This window comes from Spinacia oleracea, chromosome 5, assembly GCF_020520425.1.
Source record: "Spinacia oleracea cultivar Varoflay chromosome 5, BTI_SOV_V1, whole genome shotgun sequence".
Classification (NCBI taxonomy): Eukaryota; Viridiplantae; Streptophyta; class Magnoliopsida; order Caryophyllales; family Amaranthaceae; genus Spinacia; species Spinacia oleracea.
The window spans coordinates 102,075,898-102,081,614 of record NC_079491.1 but is presented as its reverse complement, the minus strand read 5'-3'; the positions used below and the strand labels follow the sequence as shown (position 1 = coordinate 102,081,614).

Below are 5,717 nucleotides of genomic sequence, written 5' to 3'. Positions count from 1 at the left end.
ATGGAAATCTTACGTGGACGCTCTAAATGCTCTCCAAAAAACTCCCCTTTATATATATATATATATATATATATATATATATATATATATATATATTAGATTATTATTATTATTATTATTATTATTATTATTATTATTATTATTATTATTATTATTATTATTATTATTAAAAGAAAGTAATAACTTGACCATATTGATTTTCATAAATATCTCGACCCTCGGAGCTCAGGAAGGACGGTAGTCAAGGCTAAAGAAAAGTCTAGCCAATCACAAAATTGAGATAACGGCTATTGCTATTACCCGCAAGTCCCTACTAAATGAGATTATAAAATTACGACGTTACTTTGAATTACTTAATCATTTTATCGTGTTTTATGATTTGCGGGAAAGAAGTATGCTTTGAGTAAACTATTTCATATTTATATGATATTTATGAGAACCATGAAACAACTATGTTTTATTGATCACCTGATCTCGAGATTTATTTTACTTCAACTGAAGTACAGTGGTTGAGAATTATAAAACTAATTAAAACATGATAAATAAAAGTGAAAGACCTAGTTTTGTTGGCAGTATCAGTTCACAGGTTACAGTTCACAGATTACAGTTTCGGTCATGCATGTACCCAGGGGCACAGGCCCACAGTTGAGCACAGGCTCTTATGGGCACCGGCCCATCGTGGAAGACGATCCACCAGTTTATACTTGCCACACTTAGCATGCTAATAATAGAAAAAGTTATGAATAAACTAATATGATGTTTTATTAAATGTTTTATGATATTCTATTCTCCCTGTTTTAGTAACTAAAATGATTTGAAATGATTTTACGTTGCTAGAGTAGTACGTTACTGAGTCTTCGGCTCACCGTTTTGTTTTATGTTTTAGGTGCCAACCGGGGCGACATATGCGAATAGTGGCAAGGATTTCGTCTTATTAGGGCTCACCTAGTTTAAGCTTAATTTGAACTAAGTTCAAGTAAGAATTTTCTACTAAGTTATGTAAGTCACTTTTGAATATTAATATAGAACATAGTTATATTAATTTTATAAAAGTATTATGAGGATAATAGCCTTGTAATTCCCAAGAGGGAGTTACGGCGGTAATGTCCCGACCAAATTAGGGCAATTCCGCTGCTTAATTACTTGAATTAGAGGTCGGGGCGTTACATGTTCCATGATTGGAAGACCATGATTGAAAAGAAGACCGAGAAAAAGATCAAAACCTTGAGTACCGATAATGGTCTAGAGTTTGTAGAGAAGAATTTCTTGAAGTATTGTCCCAAGCATGGCATTGTGCGGCATCGAACTTGTGCTGGTAAACCTCAACAAAACGGGGTTGCGGAGCGGATGAATAGAACTCTCTTGAAGAGAGCTAGATGTATGCTTTCACAAGAAAATTTGGGGAAATCTTTTTGGACGGAAGCCGTTTAAACGACTTGTTACTTGGTGAATCGCTCTCCTCACTCGGCTCTTAACTTCAAGTCACCTCTTGAGGTATGGTACGGAAAACCCATTGATTATTCTAGTTTGAGAGTATTTGGTTGTCCGGCTTATATTCATGTAAGTAATGGTAAACTTGAACCTAGAGCTAAAAAATGTATTTTTGTTGGCTATGGTTTAGGAGTTAAAGGTTATAGAGTATGGTGTAACCAATCTAGAAGAGTCATTATTTCTAAAGATATTGTTTTTGATGAAAATTGTATGATCACTCCGGGAAAGGAGCTTTCTATTTGCAATGATGTAGGTTCACACCATGATACCGAGGAAGAGGTGGAGCTAGATGAGCATTCATATGAAGATGGTCCCTCATCAAGGACACCTCGTGAAGCGACACCACAAGCTCAAAAGAAATCTATTGCCGAAGAAAGAGCAAAGAGACCAATCAAGCCTCCAAGTAGATACATTGAGGAGTATGATTATGTCCAATATGCTCTCTCCGTTGCAAGTCAAGTGGAGACCAATAATGCTGATCCTTGTTCATTCAAGGAAGTAATGTGTCTAAATGATGCCGGTAGTGGTTGATGGCCATGGAGGAAGAAATGGAGTCCTTGCACAAGAACAATACATGGAGCCTATGCATTGCACCGATAGGAAAAAGAATTGTTGGGTGCAAGTGGGTGTACAAGAAGAAGGAAGGTACACCGGAATCGGATGGTCCCGTCTACAAGGCAAGAGTTGTTGCAAGAGGTTTCACACAAATTGAAGGCGTTGACTTTCATGAAGTATTTTCTACGGTTGTGAAACACTCATCCATAAGGGTGTTGCTTGCCTTGGTAGCTATGGAAAACTTGGAGTTACACCAACTTGATGTGAAGACCGCATTCCTCCATGGGGATTTGGAGGAGGAGATCTACATGAAGCAACCGGAAGGTTTTGAGGAGAAAGGGAAGGAAAATAACGTGTGTAATCTTTTAAAGTCCTTGTATGGCTTGAAGCAATCTCCAAGGCAATGGTATAAACGATTTGATACGTTCATGTTGGCACATGATTTCACAAGGAGCTCTTATGATAGTTGTGTCTATTACAAAGAACTTGTGAGTGGTTCCTCCATCTACTTGCTCTTATATGTAGATGATATGTTGGTGGCTTGCAAGAATATGCTTGAGATTGATGATATGTGTGTTTTATATAGTGTTTCACCCCCGTCCCTTAGTACTTTTTTGTGTCAAATGAGCTCTTAGGAGCCATTTTTAGTACTAATATGTGTTATTTAGTGTGCCTTGAGTTTCAGGTTCGATTATGAGAAATTGGTCTTTTTAGACCCGTTTCGTGTTGATTTAGGCCACTACACGAGTCCGAGGAAGTTCGGGACCTTTATCGTCGACTTTCGGGAGCCTTAGATGCTTATAGTTGAGCCCCGAGAGTTAGACTCGGTGATATGGGCGAAGGATATTGAGGATTGCAAATCGCCCTGTGGGCTGAGGGCGAAATGCGACCATCGGGCGGAATAAAAAGAGAATTTAAGCCATCTACAAGCGCCCGATCGGTCGCAGTTCGCCCGGTCCGGATCGGGCGCCCATCAGGAGCAGATATAGCCCTTTCGCAAACCGCCCGATCGGGCGGAATTTGGCCCGATCGGGCCGACTGTCGAGCAAATCGCCCGATCGGGCGAAGCAGCAGATATTCGCGAGTTTTATTTCCGTTTTTTAGCATTAATTTAGGCAAACTATATAAGCTTAGGTCTTTTATTTGGAGGGACATCTATTATTCTAGTTTCTAATTACTTAGTTTATTTTAGTCGTCTCTATTTTCTCCAAACGCTTAGTTTTAATTTTAATCAAAGATTCAAGCTTTATTATTCCATTGTCCTTTAATTCGATATTATTTCTTGCTCCAATTTAATTCTTTGCTTTAATCATGTTTTCCATTATGTTAATTGTGTTGTTGTTTATTATCTTGAGTGAGTAGTTTAATTTCTAGGGTTTAGGAGATCCATGAATGCATGATTGGAATTATATGTGGACTTGATTATTGATTGATTGATTATAATTTCTATAGCTTATTATTATTGCTCGTCAATTCTGTTCGGCCGGACTATTTTGATTTGAGTTTGATTAACCTTAGATTATGCGCCGAGAGGTATAAATCTGATGTTTTTGGTATGTGGCTATTAGATAGGAATTATTTCTAGTACGTAGCGAGAGCCCGCTAGTTGTTCTATCCTAAGGAATTCATAACATTCGAGAGATGCATGTTTTCCTAGTTATGATTGTTAATTGATTGTTATTGTCCATTGTCCAATCCCGGTCTGCATTTATGGTGAACCGCTGCCCTAGATTCCTTTAATATTGTTATTTTCCGATTTGATTACTTGTTTTAGTTTAATACACAAACCAATCCAACTCTTGTTACCAGTAGTCTAGATTAGTAATTTAATAGTAGAAAGAACGCCTGTTTCCCTGTGGATACGATCCCTGCTTTCCTTGCTATATTTTTAGTTGGTGAACGTTAGGTTTATCTTTGATAGGAGTGCGATTTAGCCTGTCAAATTTTGGCGCCGTTGCCGGGGAAACGGTTTTATTTTCTGTTATTAATTGTTTTTCTAGATTATTGTTTGTTACTTCTCAAGGGACTCCCGTTCCTTGAGATCGGATCTCACGACTGTTTTCTAGTTTTTACTTGTTTATGCCCAGGACTGTCCATACCAGCGATCTGACTTCGTTCGATCCTGAACCTGAACGGACCTTTCGTAGACGGCGTAGATTCGTTGAACAGTTGAGAGAATATTCTGACTCTGAATCCAACTATCTATTCCATACAGATTCAGAGATGGGTGACCAAGCACCACCACCGCCACCCCCACTTGTGCCAAGGCTTACAGACTATTCTAAACCAAGTCTGTCTATGCTTCCCAAGGCAATCATGCCTTCCATCGCGGTCGAGAATTTCAAGATCGAACCCCAGCTGATAAACATGATTGAGAGACACCAATTCGGTGGGGAAAAGGGTGAAGATCCTAATCTCCATATTCAGTCTTTCATTCAGTATTGTGCCACCATGAAGCAGAAGAATTTAACACCGGAGCAGACTATGGAGATACTCTTTCCATTTTCATTGAGTGGGAAGGCAAAGCTATGGATTAACAGTCTCAACCGCGCAGCTATGAAAATCACCGATTAGAATTCCTTGGCCCTTGCGTTCTATGTTAAATATTTCCCACCTGAGAAGACAGCTCGTCTAAGGGGTCAGATATTAGGTATCTCTGAACAAGCAAATGAGAGTTTTTTCGAAGTTTGGGAGAGATTCAAGGACTTGCAAAGAGAGTGCCCGCACCATGGTTTGGATAATTGGTTCCTGGTTCAACAGTTCTATAATGGTCTGGGTAATGAGTCTAGGTGTCTTTTGGATTCAGCCGACCGAGGTGTTAAGCATGAGATGAATTCTATTGAACAGCTTACTGCTCAGCTAACTGCCCTACATCACAAGCTAGATAATATACAGATCACATCTTCCCAATCCACCCAACATGCTAGTGTCGCTGCAATGAGTGCCCAATCTGCCAATGTCTGTAATAGTTGTGGGATGCAAGGCCATTATGCATAGGAATGCCAGAGCTCTATCGAACAATGCAATGCATTCCAGTCCTACAAGCAGAACAATCCGTACTCCAACTCTTATAATGAGGGGTATAAAAACAACCCCCTACTATCATATAGGAGTACTAATGTCCAGAACCCCCATCAGATTCAACACCCTCCACCACCACAACAGTCATACCAACCGCAGAGTAACTACAACCCGCAGCCTAGTGGACCACCTGGTTTTCCTCCACAACCTCAACCCACACAGCCTGATCCCATGCTTGTAGAGATGAGGAATATGATGTTGGAATTGCAAAGATCTCTGAGCGAAAAGGATGCCAAATCGATGCCCTCACTGCTCATAACAAGATCATGGATAAACAGTTGGCACAAATGGCTACTACTCTTGTAGAGAGACCCAAGGGTCATCTCCCTTCACAGCCTGTGACCAGAGAGTCTGTAAATGCTGTCACTTTGCGGAGTGGATGTGAGTATGATGGGCCGCCTATGACTATTGAAGAAGAGGTTGAAGTATCTGTCAGTGGTGCTGTGCCAAGAGAAAGTGAGAAGGTGGTCAAGGAGAAGGAAGCTAACACAAGGATTGAGAAGAAAGTTGAGATACAAGTTCCACCTATCAAACTTCCCTTCCCTCATCGTCAGCTAAAGAACAAGCTAGACGAGCAGTTTGGTAAGTTC

General features: G+C 40.0%; 1 pseudogene; it reads right to left on the bottom strand.

Moving 5' to 3' along the window:
- Positions 1-4,681: 4,681 nt before the first annotated feature.
- On the bottom strand, positions 4,682-4,781 carry LOC130462225 (uncharacterized; annotated as a pseudogene).
- Between the last annotated feature and the right edge of the window lie 936 nt (positions 4,782-5,717).